This window comes from Taudactylus pleione, unplaced genomic scaffold (genome assembly GCF_031769625.1).
Source record: "Taudactylus pleione unplaced genomic scaffold, aTauple2 ptg001086l, whole genome shotgun sequence".
Classification (NCBI taxonomy): domain Eukaryota; kingdom Metazoa; phylum Chordata; class Amphibia; order Anura; family Myobatrachidae; genus Taudactylus; species Taudactylus pleione.
In genome coordinates, this window is record NW_028285487.1 from 2222049 (window position 1) to 2237676 (window position 15628).

The 15628-nt window shown below is 49.4% G+C and overlaps 1 protein-coding gene across 7 annotated transcripts in view; it reads left to right on the forward strand.

The window, feature by feature from the left end:
• SYNJ1 (synaptojanin 1) overlaps positions 1–15628 on the forward strand; it is a 106014-nt gene that overhangs the window by 37736 nt on the left and 52650 nt on the right. The gene's annotated exons all lie outside the window — the stretch shown is intronic.

Genomic DNA, 15628 nt, shown 5'->3' on the forward strand with positions numbered 1-15628 from the left:
GTTTTGTTTGGTGCCCGGCCGGAGTCGGGTGCACCTGTTGGAGTGGGGGCTTGAAGAGCCCCTGAAACTTTTCTTCATGCAGCTGTGGCTCAGTCCTGACGTCCATGCTGTCTTCCCTATACCCCCACCGGTACCAGAACGCCGGTACCGATCCGGGGATGCTGGTGAGCATCTGGGGTCACAGCTAGCGGTGACCCCAGATGTTCCAGACCATGGCCGGATTCAAGGGGGACAGCAAGGTAAGCAGCGGGGTCCCGCGGTGGGTCCCCGCTGTTACATGGTCCAGAGTCCCCAGGGAGCCCCCTGCCTGGGGACTCTGGACCATGTAACAGCGGGGACCCAGGCTGCAGTGTGGAGCCAGGTAAGAACCTGCGCTTCCACTACCCCCCTGGGACAGCGGACCGCAGCAGAGCGGTAGCGCTGCGGCGTCCCGGGGGTTAAATGCATGCCAGGGGAGCGCCTTCCCTGTCTCACAGCCGGCGCCTCCCCCACTGCACACAGCCCTCTCTGCACACTGCCGACTGGTCCTGTAGCAGCGCTCCTCCCCCAGGCCAGCCTCCTCTCTGCTCCTCGGTGGCCATCTTTCCAGAACGCATGGTGAACGCTGCTGGAAGCACTGGACGGAAGCATCGTGGTCTGGGTCCCCCCGCATACCTCTCCTTCACTGTGGCAGGTCTGTGTATGCAGCGCTGTGTCCTACCAGGCCCTGTGTCTGCGTAGTTGAGTGATCAGCGCTGTTAGTGCAGGAATTGATTTTTCTTTGCATTGTATGTGACTGTGCTAGCGCTGCTGCCTGTAACTTTTCTTCTGACTGTCAGCTTTATTACTGTCCCTGTCCTTTCTGCTAAGCCCTTGCGGTGCGGTGCTGCAGGGTGGTCTCTCGCCTATTTAATATATAATTGGTGAGAGGGGTCACATACTTGGTACCATCATGTCTGAAAGTGATTTTCCTCTCCGGCTACAGTGTACTACGTGTAAAGTACCGTTAGTGGAGGGGGAGGGTAGCGCGGAGGGCCTCTGCCGGCAGTGTTTGTCAATGGCGCGGCCTATTACGGTTACAGCACCGGTACAGGAGCCGCCCTGGGCTTGTTTCGCTCAGGCGCTTACGACCTTAGTGGGCCAGTTAGCTCCGCAGCCCGCGTTTACACAGATGGGTTTGTCCCAGCAGTCAGTGGTGTCGTCACCCATGCAGGGTTTCCCACGACAATTGGTGGTACCCCACAGTCTCCCTATTTCCCCGCTCCCGGTTTCTCTGGAGCCGGCGTGGGTTAACTCCCTGATGAGTTCTGTACAGCACTTGTCGGATGTGTTGCAAGGGGAGTCTGTGATGCAGCCACATAAACGGCCGGTGGCGTCTGTCGGCTCCTTATGAGGATGACGAAGGGACGTCTGATGATGGGGAGATTCTGGATCCTTACGATCAGGAACCTCTCCATACTAAGGACGCTGACGCTAAGTCCAAAGTATATATTCCTGGACTTATTCGGGCAGTCCGCACAGCCTTGGTGATTGAGGACGAAGTTCCCCCAGCGGCTAAATCCAAGTATGCCTTTTTTAAAGATGTGAAGGGCGATGCCACAGTCTTTCCTCTTTCGGGTCAGTTAATGGACCATTTAGAGGAGGCGTGGAAACAGCCTGGCAAACGTTACCAGCCGCAAAGGCGCCTGTCGGTGGCTTATCCGTTCGCGGATAATTATTTTGCAAAGTGGGAATCCCCTCCACAGGTGGATTCTCACGTGACCCGTCTTGTCCGTAGTGCCACATTGCCGATGCCATCCATGTCCTCCCTTAAGGATGCTACGGACCGCAAGGTGGAGATCTGCCTGAAGTCCACTTATTCCCTTGCGGGGGGGGCAGCACGGCCGGCTATGGCCATTTGCTGGGTTGCCAGAGCGATGGAGCGCTGGGCGGATTCATTAGAGGCGTCTTTTGATTCCGACTGTCCGGCCGATCAGGCGGAGTTGATTGGTAATCTCCGTGATTCGGCCACTTATATCAACGAGGCGGCCTTAGACATTAGTACCCTGGTGTCTCTAATTTCTTCAGCAGCGGTGGCCGCTCGTCGCACCTTGTGGTTGCGATCCTGGAAGGCGGACGCTGATTCCAAAAAGGGTTTGGAGGCGTTGCCATTTACCGGAGAAGTTCTCTTCGGTCCCGATCTAGACAAGATTGTGGCCACGCTGGCGGCAGCCAAATCGGCATGTCTCCCGTCGGCCGCTGCTCCTTCTGGTTCTGGACCATCGTCCTTTCGGTCTTGTAGGGCCCAGGGCAGGCCCAAACCACAGTCTTTTCCTCGACAGGCTGGTCCTAAGAAATCGGCCAAGCCCCGGAAGCAGCCATGGAGTACCAGACGTCCGGCCCCTAAGCCAGATGACAAGCCTGCGGCCTGACGGTCCGGGCCTCCCTTTGGGGGATCCCAAAGTGGGAGGCCGCCTGCTGCAGTTCGCCCGGTGTTGGTCGGTTACCACGACAGACACTTGGGTTCTCGAGGTGGTCTCCCAAGGGTACGCCCTCTCTTTCCGGCACAGACCCCCGGCTCGATTCTTCACCACGGGTCTACCATCGGACCGGAACAAGGCCACGGAGCTGCGGAAGGTCTTCACACTATGCTCCAGGCTGGAGTTATAGTGCCTGTTCCATTCTCCCAGAGGGGCCAGGGTTTCTATTCACATCTTTTTTTGGTGCAGAAACCCAATGGGTCGTATCGTCCGATTCTAAACTTCAAAGCTCTCAACAAGTCTTTGCGGGTGCCGAAGTTTCGGATGGAGACCCTACGGTCCATCATTCTGGCGCTGGAATCTGGGGACTACATGGTGTCATTGGACATACAGGACGCTTACCTGCATGTCCCTATTCTTTCGCGCCATCAACAGTTCCTCAGGTTTGCAATCCGCAGCGACCACTTCCAGTTTCGGGCGTTACCTTTTGGCCTGGCGACAGCACCACGTGTGTTCACCAAGGTGATGGCGGTCATGGCGGCTTCTCTGCGGCTGCAGGGAGTCCGTATGTTGCCGTACTTGGACAACCTTTTATTAGTGGCAGGATCTCCTGAGCTCCTTCTACGCCACTTGGACCTGACCATTGCACTACTGCAACGGCACGGCTGGTTAATCAACTGGCAGAAGTCCACTCTAATCCCGTCTCGGCGGATTCTGCACCTCGGAGCCTTATTGGACTCAGGACAGCAAAGGATCTTCGTGACGGGGGAAAAGATCTCTGCTTTACAGTCGAGGGTGCGCAGTTGTCTGCACAGCCGCCGGGTGTCTCTACACTCGGCGATGAGGTTACTGGGCTCCATGGTATCGGTGTTCGACATGGTGGAATATACCCAGTTTCACTCCAGACCTCTGCAGCACCTGATCCTGTCCAAGTGGAACGGGCTGCCTCAGTCTCTGAAGTCCCAGACGATTGTGCTCACCCCGGAGGTTCGCCTGTCCCTTGCCTGGTGGTTCCAGACGACCCATCTCAGCAAGGGACGTCCGTTCTGGGTTCCAAATTGGGTCCTGTTGACAACGGACGCCAGTCTTCGGGGCTGGGGAGCAGTTTCGGGTCCACACTTTTTCATGGGCAGGTGGACCCCGACAGAAGCAGAGCTTCCAATCAATATCTTGGAACTCTGTGCGGTCTTCAATGCTCTCCGGCAGGCACATCGGGTTCTCCAGGGTCGTCCGGTACAGGTCCAGTCGGACAATGCTACCACCGTGGCCTACATAAACAGGCAAGGAGGAACCCGAAGTCGGGCGGCTCTCGTGGAGGTCTCTCGGATCCTGGTATGGGCGGAGCGCAATCTTCCGGCCATATCTTCATCCCGGGAGTGCTAAATTGGGAGGTGGACTTTCTAAGTCGCCAGGACGTTCATCCGGGGGAATGGTCCCTGCACCCGGACGTTTTTCAACTGCTGGTGGACAGATGGGGTCTTCCAGAGATCGACCTCATGGTGTCCCGGCACAACAACAAGTTGCCGGTGTACGGGTCTCGCACAAGAGACGAAGGGGCGTCTCTGGTGGATGCTCTGTCCGTCCGGTGGACGTTCCGGTTCGCATACCTGTTTCCTCCGATTTCCCTTCTTCCACGGGTAATCTGGAAATTCAAACAGGAAGGAGGGACGCTCCTGTTGATAGCTCCCACGTGGCCCAGACGGCACTGATTCTCAGACCTTCAAGGTCTGTCCGTGGACAGTCCTCTGCGGTTGCCGCTACGACCGGACCTTCTGTCGCAGGGTCCCTGTCTTCACCCGGACCTGACTCGGCTGTCTTTGACGGCGTGGCTGTTGAGACAGCCATGCTGAGGTCCAGGGGGTTTTCCAGCTCTGTGGTGCGTACCATGTTACGAGCTCGGAAGCCGTCTTCTGCGAGGATATACCATCGCGTGTGGCATACGTTCTTCCAGAGGTGTCGACCGAGGGGTTATGCACCGCGGGAATTTCGTCTGTCTCGGATACTCGCCTTCCTACAAGCGGGACTAGATCATGGGCTTTCGCCTTGCTTCTTTGAAGGTACAGGTTTCGGCCCTGTCTGTCTGGTTTCACCGTAGGATTGCTACAATCCCGTGTGTGCGCACCTTTATGCAAGGTGTTCTCCGCATTCAGCCGCCTTTTGTTCCACCTGTGGCGCCTTGGGATTTGGCTGTGGTCCTGAGGGCTCTCCAGGGACCGCCGTTTGAACCACTGGGCTCAGTGGATATTAAATGGCTAACAGCTAAGACTGTTTTCCTTCTGGCCATAGCTTCGGCCAGACGTGTTTCTGATTTAGGGGCTCTCTCTTGTAGACCCCCTTTCTTGATTTTTCATGGGAACAGGGCAGTGCTCCGCACTCGACCTGAATTTCTTCCCAAAGTTGTTTCCCAGTTTCATGTTAACGAGGAAATAGTTGTTCCGGCCTTTAACTCACCTGGTCTTTCAGTGGGTGAGGCCACTTTGGATGTTGTGCGGGCCTTAAGGACTTATGTTGACCGCACTTCTTCCTTTAGGAAGTCTGACGCCTTGTTTGTCCTCTATGGCTTCCGTAAAAAGGTTTGGCCTGCTTCAAAGCAAACTTTGGCAGCCTGGATCCGTATGGCTATTTCTGAAGCTTATCTTCATGAAGGCCTGCCGGTTCCTCCTTCTGCGAAGGCTCATTCCACTAGGTCTGTGGGTCCTTCGTGGGCAGCTCGACGTGGTGCCTCTGCAGTCCAGATCTGCAAGGCTGCTACGTGGTCCTCTGTCCATACCTTCGTGAGGTATTACAGGTTTGACACCTTCGCCTCTCAGGATGCTTCCTTCGGGCGGCGGATTCTCCTTTCAGCACAGGAGCGTCCCCACCCTTAAAGGATACTGCTTTGGGACATCCCCAAGGTATCCTGTGGATACCCTATGGACCCTGAAGTAGAAAATATGAGATATGGTAAGAACTTACCTTTGTTATCTCTATTTCTACGAAGTCCATAGGGTTCCACAGGACTCCCGCCCTGTCGCACCTGTGCTGCAGATGGGCTTTGCTCTGGTCACCGGTTTTTCCGTCTTCCTCTGGTGAGAATGTGATTCTTGTGTGTGTCCAGATCTTTTGTCTCTCTCTTCCTTCTCCTCCTCCGGCCTATGGCTTGGTAACTAACTGAGGTGCCTTGGCTCGGGGGCGGGGTATAGGAGGGGGACCCTAGTGCATCCTGGGAGGCTGAAAGCTTAACTCTATGGTGCCCGATGACTGACGTCACACCTATACCCCCAAGGTATCCTGTGGAACCCTATGGACTTCGTAGAAATAGAGATAACAAAGGTAAGTTCTTACCATATCTCATATTTTTGTGTTGTCTTTCTGGTGTATTGCCCATTTTTTTTTTGTGTGTGCATTTGTGGCATTTCTCTTCAGTGCAGATTCCTAGTCTGGTCCTCCTTATTCTGCCCATACAATGCGGTTATTCCAGGCCACACGTGTAGCTGCTTGTGTGGCCAAAGTGAATGCTGATCCCCCACCGACATCTGATAATGATTTTATCAGGTGTCGATTAGTTATATGTGGTTGGAAAGAGACCTTGGCTTGCTTTAGGGCCAACCAGCCAAATCTGTGCACTCAGGATGCCGACCTACATCCGTCACTTGCACACTAGCTTTACGCGTACGTGTCTTACTCCCAGTGGCATTTTTCTAGTCACAAGGATATATATATATTTTTTTTCATTTATAATTAACCAGGACTGTTTTTGTTTCAGGACATAGGAAACTTTGGAGAGGTTATGATTAAATGTTGAATGATATATCTGGCCTGATATAATCTGATGCTTGTACGGAGCAGCATGATCAGCCAAACACTTTATCTGATAGAGGAGAACGGCTTGTACTTGTCCCTGCAACCTGTCTTATTTAGAATGACGATGATGAAAACCTTTTACTGTCTGTATCGCTAAGATCTGTATGAAGTCATTGCTGGAATTTGTTTAGCTTAACCTGACCAAAAAAGGACAATGTTCCTATTACATTATTAATCTGTAATCTATTTGTATGGGATGCTGGATGTTGGCGGACGGGATGCTGGATGTCGGTATACCGATGCCGAAATCCCGATGCCCGTCAGGAAGTCGAGGCCGCGATCCCGATGGGATCAAGATACCGACGTCTGTATACCGAATGCTGTCGTCCCGACGGGAAGTATACTAGCGTTAGCCCAGGCGTGGGGGGGTTAGGAATAGGGACCTCCCGGGGTGGGTTAGGGTTGGGCTGCAGGGAGGGGGGGCGGGGGTTAGGCACCACTGGGGGGGAGCTTAGGGTTAGGCACCACCCCGGGAGGGTTAGGGAGGGGAGAGGGTTAGGGTACTTACTGGCCCCTATCGGGATATTGAAGATCAGGATGCCACTGTCGGTCTTCTGACCGCCTAGATACGTCAGCGGTATATCATACCGATTCCAATAGTACCATATGTCTGAAGCTGCAAAGTATTTAGCATTGAAGAGGAGAGCCTGCAGCTGGTGTCATAGAACAAGTCACAGCATGTATTCCCATGTCGGTCCTAGCTGGTAAATATACACTGTGGCCAGCGGTGTAGTTGCAACAAGAGACGGGGACAGAATACTTGAAGGAAATTTTTATTTGCCAAATCAGAACACTTAAAACTGTAATTACATCTTGTATTGGAGAAATCAATAATTAATAATAGGTATCGGTGGTCAGAGTGCAGCCTTCTGCAGATCTTAGTGACTCAATCTGCATCCTGTGTATATGTGGGCATGCTCATACTTTACTGAGTTACACACAGGGACCTCCATAACACAAGGATAAAGGTTGGTGTGTTTAATAGCAGTAAGGAAACAGTCTGCCTGCACCCTTTATAATACAGCTGCTCTCTGTTCTCCAAACAGACAGGAGCAAGCTCTAGAAACCAAAGCTTCCTATAAGGCATGCACCAAAACCAGGATTTGTAGTCGAACACTAGAGGCTTTAACCCAGATTTGCTGTATGCTTTGAGTAGCTTTACGAACTCTTCTATAAATGAAAAGTTATGGTCCACATAGCAACCAATCAGATTGTAGCTATCTTTTCTTTGTTGCATCCTAGACAATGATAGATAGAATTGATTTGGTTGCTATGGGCAACACCACCTCTTTTCATCTTTATAAGCTTTTGAAACTTTACCCCTTGGTGTTCAAACCAGCAAATCTGATCCTAACTTTCCTGTCATGCAGAGAGTTTACGTCTAGGGGCATCTACCATTTATCCTGTCCTGCATTATTGTTGCATATGGAAAACGCAGGTTTTTGGTACAGTGCTATAGCTACACTTAGACCTTCCCGTCCCTTTTCGTGTCTTCTGGAACTTTTGACACTGTTGGGCTGATTCTGAGTTGAGAGCGAAACAGAAAAAGGGGTAACTTTGCACCTGGACAAACCATGATGCAATGCAAGGGGTGCAAATATTTCTTTATTGTTTGCATGCAGGGTAAATGCTGGCAGCTTTTGCATGTAGCCTGCAAATACTGGACTGTTTTATTTGTACACTGCAGTTAGATTAAGTGTGGACGCGCCCCTCCCAAATCTAAATCCCTGCACATTTTACTTCTGCCCCCCCTTTTTTATTTTTGCTTTGCTCCAAACCTCTGAATCTGCATCCTGTTCAAGAACACATACAGGGGCTGTTAACTTTACTAGGCCCATTCAGTTAAGAGCAATGCTCACGTTCAGGGGTGTTTCTAGAGAGGAGGGGGCCCGTGTGCAGTCTCCGACACGGGCCCCATTCTCTCCACCCGGCGGCCGGAAGCACACTGAGCTGTGTGCGGCCAGCGCCGGAGTTATAGACTCTGGGCACTAGAGTGTGCCCAGAGTTTATAGTGTATGCACAAGTCACCGGGAAAATGGCCGCATTGGCCATTTTCCCCTGTACTGCACATGCTCAAACGGTGGGAAAATGGCAAATTTTCCAGTAGTTTTACAGTGCCGGACACCATTGCCGACGTGGGACTTCGGAGAGGTAAGTAATATTATGGGTGCAGGGTGTGCGGTGCGGGGCCCTCCTGGACCCTGGGGCCCGTGTTCCCCACACACCCTGCACCCATTATAGATACGCCCCTTGTCACGTTATAGTCTTCTGCGATGCGTCTCTGCATACATTTCCGAGTCACATCGCACAAGGCTGTAGTGGAACTTCGTGCTTAATTTATATCACCCTCCTATAATGGAGTTTATGAACAACCTGACTTATGCAGGTCATACATCAGCGCCACAGTTCCCAGATCACCCGACGGCGATCGGCGACGAAAACCGCCATTCCACGGACATCGATGATTTGTGATCCATCAGGGAATTGGGGCAATTCTGCATGTTAAAATTTCCCAACTCGCCAATCCCAAACTTTTTCTTAGTCTGGATCTGCAAATCCGGGAAATCCAACATTTTGGATTTCCCTGATTCCCCGACACAGGTGTCAGGTGATTTGGGAATTGCGGCAATCAGTCGCATGTGTATGGAGCCCCTTAACACTGGCATGATGCATCATTATGTTTGAATTGTGTACAATCTTGATCCAGTCTGATAGAATCTGATCTCACTGTTCTCCTAGTTTTATTATACCCAGAACTATTCGGTGCCAGCAAACTTTAGATGCTGTTATTACCTGGCTTCTAGGATTTGTCAAACCCTAGTTTAATAGATTTTACTGTCTTTCATACACTGGCACAGTACCCTTGTAAAAAAAACAGTCAGTGAGATGTAAATATCTATTTTGTGAAGAATGCTATAAATTAAATAAACAGGAAAATGTATAATAATGAACCACTAGGTAGGTAATAACATGCTGTTGTGAATCAGACTTGTTGTTTTATTAGGTGTATAGACATATATGATTTTTTATACTTAAAGGATTTTAATAAAAATAAAAAAAGCTCATACCTTTCATTAACAGATGTCCATGTTATTATATACCCACTGTTTCGTATATTTCATTTATAGCATTCTTCACGAAATAGGTATTTCTATCCCACTGACTACTTCTCGCTCTGTCCCACACTCTTCTTTTCCAGTTTTTATTACTCTAGTCTAAAATATCTTTGTGGTTGTTTTGATTATAATTATTTTTTTTTTTTTCTGTTTTTCACTTTTTTACTATACAAAGATATCCATACATAAATTGTGTACCAATATTTAATTGTAATCGTTGATATTTGCTATAGCTCTACACCTCATACTCCAGGGTTATCTTTTTTCCCCATAGCACCATTGTGCCTGCCCATCACCTAAATTATACCTACTAGCCGCTACCATACCTGCACGTGCCTGAACTGAAGAGGTTTATTTTATACATATCTTCTTTTCTCTTCTATGTGTAAAGTTGACGTGTTTAGCATCTAACTTCTTGCCTGCTTTCCTCCTGCTCCCTCTCTTGGTTCTCCTGATTTCCTGTGTGATTGGTGAGTATTCCCAATACAGCTGTTATGATAAGAAAGCCTATACACACTGGTATCACAGCTTTTAGTGCCATAAAGAGGAAATATATACGGGAGCTGATAAACGCTTGTTGGCTGTTTAAGAGGCTTCCAAAGAGCATTAATGCAGAGATCTGCCAAGATCAAGAGGGACAAATGTACATTTCATTGTGTGTGGGTGTCACGGCTTTCTGTTACATGTATGATGTGTGGGGTTTCTGTTATATGGGAAAGTTACACGCAGCTAAAGGTTACACGTTTATTTAAAGGAAACAGTACCCAGGAAATGTGACTTCTCCTTCATCCACCAGGTGGCACTGGAGTTACATCACTGGACGTGGGTCGAGAGAGCCTGGAGAAGTATAGCGCAGCATTGCACCCATACATTCCGGCCGGGGACCTGGGGCGGAGCTTAGGCGCGCAGACAATATAGTAACGCCGCCTTCTCCGTCTCTCACTTGGCATGCACAGTACGGCGCCATTTCACAGAGGAGGTATGCTGGTGCTGCGAGCTCTGCTGGGTTGCTGTGGTCGCTGGGGAGCTAATCCAAAGTTAAGTTTGTTGGCCCCCATAAGGTGGGGGCTTGTCTGTGATTTGCTCCTCTCCTTCTATCTCCCTTCCATTCTGTCCTGTACTTCAGACTGTGTGGCTGGCTGTATGCAACTATGACAAAGAACAGCAGAGAAAACATCACAAAAGATATTTGCTTGCTCTAAATGCCAGAAGAAATTCACACATGCACGTTCAGAGGGAAATTCCCTATGTGATGCATGTGATACAGAACTGTCTATTGCTCCCCAGGGTGTGAATATGCTTCCATCTTGGATGCAATCGTTACTGGTGCTATGGCGGATTTAACTTCTGAGTTAGCCGCCTCCAGAAGGTAAAGGGAAGCTGCTCGGGCAGGTCCCAGTATTTCCCAACCCCCTTTTGCAACCAGTGAATGGGCACAGGGTTTATCCCGTTCGGTAGACAGTTTAATACATATGTTCAGTTCTTCTTCCAGACCAACGAATGTCTGCGTCAGCCAGCAGCTCAGAAAACTAACTTTATCGGCGTATCTCCAAACTGAAGAAGAATCTAATGGAAGTGATTCTTCAAAGGAAGAGGAGGAAGGCGAGACACTGGAGGACGCTGATATGGAAGTCTTCTCTCACGAACCAGAACCACCGTCGCAAGGGGTGGAGGCTTTGATCCTCGCAGTTCGTGAGGTACTTCAGGTGTCTGATACAGATGTTCAGGAAGCAGTGGATGCAGACCTGTTTGGTAAGAAACCTAAATCCACTGTTACTATTCCAGTTTCCCTGAAATTGGACGAACAGATGGCAGCCGCCTGGAAACATCCAGATCTGAAGTTTCATATTCCGCTCGTTTTTTTGTGTCTGTATCCTTTTCCTCTAGATAATCGGAGTAGATGGAAAACTCCTCCGTAGGTGGACTCTTCGGTCTGTCGCCTTTCTAAAAAGACTACCCTCCCAGTACCAGGCGCTACGACTTTGAAGGACGGATCAGTTCGCAAAATAGAATGCACTCAAGACCATCTACGTAGCTGCAGGGACTCTACTTAGACCGGCGCTTGTTGGCTCTTGGATCAACAAGGCAGTAGAAAAGTGGGTTGAGCAACTAGTGGAAGGTCTACGATCTAGGAGCTTATCACCCTAGTGGAGCATATTCAGGAATCTGCTGTATACCTGGGAGAAGCTCCGTGTGAGTTTGGACATGTAGGCTCTGCTGTGGCTGGTCGTCGAGCCCTGTGGCTGCGCTCGTGGCAGGCGGATGCGGAATCCAAGCGTGCGGTTGAAGGGCTTCAATTTACAGGTGATATTCTATTTGGTCCCGAACTATACAAATTAATCTCTCTAGCCACGGGTGGTAAAAGCACCGTTTTGCCACCTTCTACACCCTCTCCACCCTGACCCTTTTAAAGAGCCTTCCTTTCGTTCCTTTCATACCTCTGCAAAATTCCAGGGCAGACCCAGGGGTGCTTCTTCCGCTACCAGAGGAGGTCGTGCTAGAGGACGCCAAGCTCTCGTCGTCCTGAACCCAAACCCACCGACAAGCCTGTGGCATGACTGGCTCCTGTCCCACCTCAGGGACTCCAAGGTGGGTGCTCGGCTTCTGGGGTTTGCAGAGGTCTGGGCCAAGATTTCTTTGGACTCCTGGATTCGCAGTTTGGTCGGTCAAGGCTAAAAGATAAACTTTGCCCCTCCTCCTCCAGTTCGGTTTTTTACCACAGGTCTTCCTGTCGATCCGGAGAAACATTTGGTCCTTCAGCAGGCAATGGACGGACTTTTGGCCTCAGAGGTCCTTGTTTCAGTTCCAACTTCTCAAAGGAACCAGGGTTTCTACTCAATCTTTTTCCCAAACCAGATGGTTTGGTCCGTCCCATCTTCAACCTAAATCCTTAAACCTTTATCCGTATGATCACAGATTCCAGATGGAATCCCTCTATTCAGTGCGGATTGGAAGAGGTGGAATATCTGGTCTCATTGGACATCAAGGATGCATATCTTAACACCCCCATTTGGAAACCGCATCAAGCATTTCTTCGCAATTCTGGATTCCCATTACCAGTTTCAGGCCCGGCCGTATGGCCTATCATCGGCTCCCGGGGTCTTCACCAAGGTGATGGCAGTGATGATTTCCAATCTTCGCTCACAGGGAGTCAACATTGTCCCATATTTGGACGACCTCATCAAAGCATCGTCGAGGGAAAATCTATTGGAACATGTCCTCATTCAACACTTGACAATCAATGACCTGGAGCTCCGAGCCGTCTATTACGATCTCATTGCAGCGGCAACTCTGTTATGGGGGACACCAGTTCATATCCAGTCAGACAACGCCACGGATGTGGCATAGCTCAATCACCAAAGAGGGACTCGCAGCCGCATGGCCATGCGAGAGGCAAGACACATTCTCAGATGGGCAGAAAGAAACGCCCCGGCCATCTCGGCAATCTGCATCCTGAAATCTATTGGTGCCTGGTGTTCCATTGGGGCGTTCCTCAGATTGTTCCTGGAGGCCATGAGATCTATCAGCAATTACCTCTGTATTGCTCCAGGACAAGGGATCCCAAGGCAGGAGGAGTGGACGCTCTGTCTCTACCCTAGCCATACGATCTTGTGGGTCTGTTTCCTCCTTTCCCTCTAATTCCATGGGTGCTCAAGCGCAAATCGGTGACAGACATTCTGGTGGCTCCGGATTGGCCTCACTGAGCTTGGTACTCTGATCTTCTCTTCCTCCTGGCAGACGATCCTTGGCCTCTTCCCCTGCGATCAGAAATTCTAAAGCAGGGCCCTTTCGTTCACCTCGAATTACGTCGTCTTCGTTTGACGGCGTGGCTGTTGGAACCACCAATTGAAGAAGTCGGGGCATTCCGAGGAAGGTAATTCCGACCATGCTTCGGGCTCGTAAGCCGTTCTATGCTCATTACTATAGGATTTGGAAATCTTATGTGTCCTGGTGTGACTTGCGTGGTTCCTCCACTTCCTCTTTTTCATTTAAGTCTCCTCCTTTTTCTACAAAAAGGCATGGATGCGGGGCTTCGGTTGGGTACCCTTAAGGTGCAGGTTTCCGCATTATCTGTTTTCTTCCAGCGTCGGCTGGAACTGCTTCCCGAGGTTCAGACTTTTTTCTCCAGGGAGTTCTTCGTGTACCACCTCCCTTTGTTCCACCTACATCCCCATGGGATCTTTAATCTTGTTCTTTCTTTCTTCAGTCCATGCTCTTTGAACCTTTGGCTGAAATTGATTTGAAATACCTTATCTGGAAATTGATCTTGTTGCTGGCGCTTGCTTCTGCTAGGAGAGTATTTTGGAATTGGGCGCCCTTACATGCAGGTCTCCCTACTATTTTTTTCATGAAGACTGAGCGGTACTACGTACCTGCCCATCCTTCTTGCCTAAGGGTGGTGTCTGCTTTTCACATAAATTAGCCTATTGTGGTTCCGGCTCTGAAGGACTCGTCGGGAGCTACGGACCCTCTGGATGTGGAGCGGGTCCTACGAATTTTTGTATCTAGCACTGAGGGGACCCGTAAGACTGATACTTTTTTTTTTTTTTTTTTTTGTCCATTATTGATGCGGCAAAGCTGGGTTGGCCGGCGTCCAAGCAGACTTAAGCGAGATGGATCCGACTGACTATCCGTCAGACTTATTTGGATAATTTTTTGCTCCCACCTAGTTTCCATTTTTGCGCATTCTACGCGCTCAGTAGGTACTTCTTTTTCGGCGGCGCGTAGGGGGGCCTCCGCTTCTCAACTTTGTAGAGCGGCTGCTTGGTCCTCTCTTCATACCTTTTGTCAGGTTTTACAGGTTTGATACCTTTGTGGCCTTGGATGCTAGTTTTAGCCGTAGGGTGTTAAAAGTCTCACAGCGCTCTCCCTCACATGAGGGGGGCTTTGGGACGTCCCTAGTGGATGAAGGAGAAAGCAAGATTTTGGTACTGTACTTACCGGTAAATCTGTTTCTCCAATTCCACAGGGGACACTGGACGTCCTCCCAGCGCTGTTTCCTTTTGTGTTAACCGTTCCTGTTGTGGTTGTTTGTTTTCTTCTGCACTCATTGCTGCAGTGTGTTGTTGTTATGGTGTGACTGCTGTATACCGTGCAGTGTGGTTGGTTCGAGGCTGTTCTCATTTCTTTATTAGCTGTTCCTTCTCCTTTATGTGTTTCCTCCGTCTCCCCTCGGACTCAGTTTTTTAACTGCAGCTGATGGGGTATAGAGGGGGAGGAGCCAGTCACATCTTTTAGAAATTTTAAAGTGCCAGGCTCTCTCGACCCACGTCTTTACCCTAGTGTTGTAACTCCAGTGTCCCCTGTGGAATCGGAGAAACAGATTTACCGGTAAGTACCAAGATCCTGCTTTTAGTTTAAGTTAATCAGTATTTGTTATCCTGTTGTTGGTGCCAGCCATTGTATTTATTACAAGCTTTTAAACTAAATCTGTAGTATGAGTGTGCTTAGTATGACTTCAGATCTCTGACGTGAAGTGTCAGAGACCAATGAGAAGAGTCTGCTCATGTATGTGTCTATTAGTGTTATCCTAACAGTCCTCACTGATTATTGAGAGCTTCAGTATCCATGTAATATGTCTGCAGATACATTTTATGTGTTTTAAACTTCGCTGTAAATTAACTGTAATGTAACTATGGATGGACTTCGGATCCTAGGATTAAAATTCTTCCTTACTCTCCGCAGACCTCAATAATGATTCATTTATGTAGATGTTGGATAGTAAAAATAGGGAGTTTTGAGAAGTTCTCGGTTTAGCGATGCGTCCTCTCTGCTATACTGGGTGCTATTGTTTCCTAGACGTACAAGTTCTGATGGGAGAGTCGCAGGATAAGGCAACAAGAGCTTGCAGCCTCACAGCACTGCGTTTTTGGGTTTAAAACTTTCCAAGGCTATATATGTGTGGTGTTTGTATGTTCTCTCCATGTTTGAGTGGGTTTCCGCTGGGTGTTCCGGTTACCTCCCACAAATCAAAGGCCAACTGGTAAGCTAATCGGCTTCAGACAAAATATTGACCCAAGTGTGTGTACGTATGGTAGGAAATATAGAGTGTAAGCTCCACTGGGGCAGCGACTGATGTGATTTACTACATATTCTCAGTAAAGTGCTATGGAATATGTATTTGCTATATAAGTGACTATTATTATTATTATTAATAATAAACACTGTGACCTGCTTCAATTAGGCTAGTGGCAATAACAGAGTGGAAAGCAGTGCTGGATTGTGTTGGAG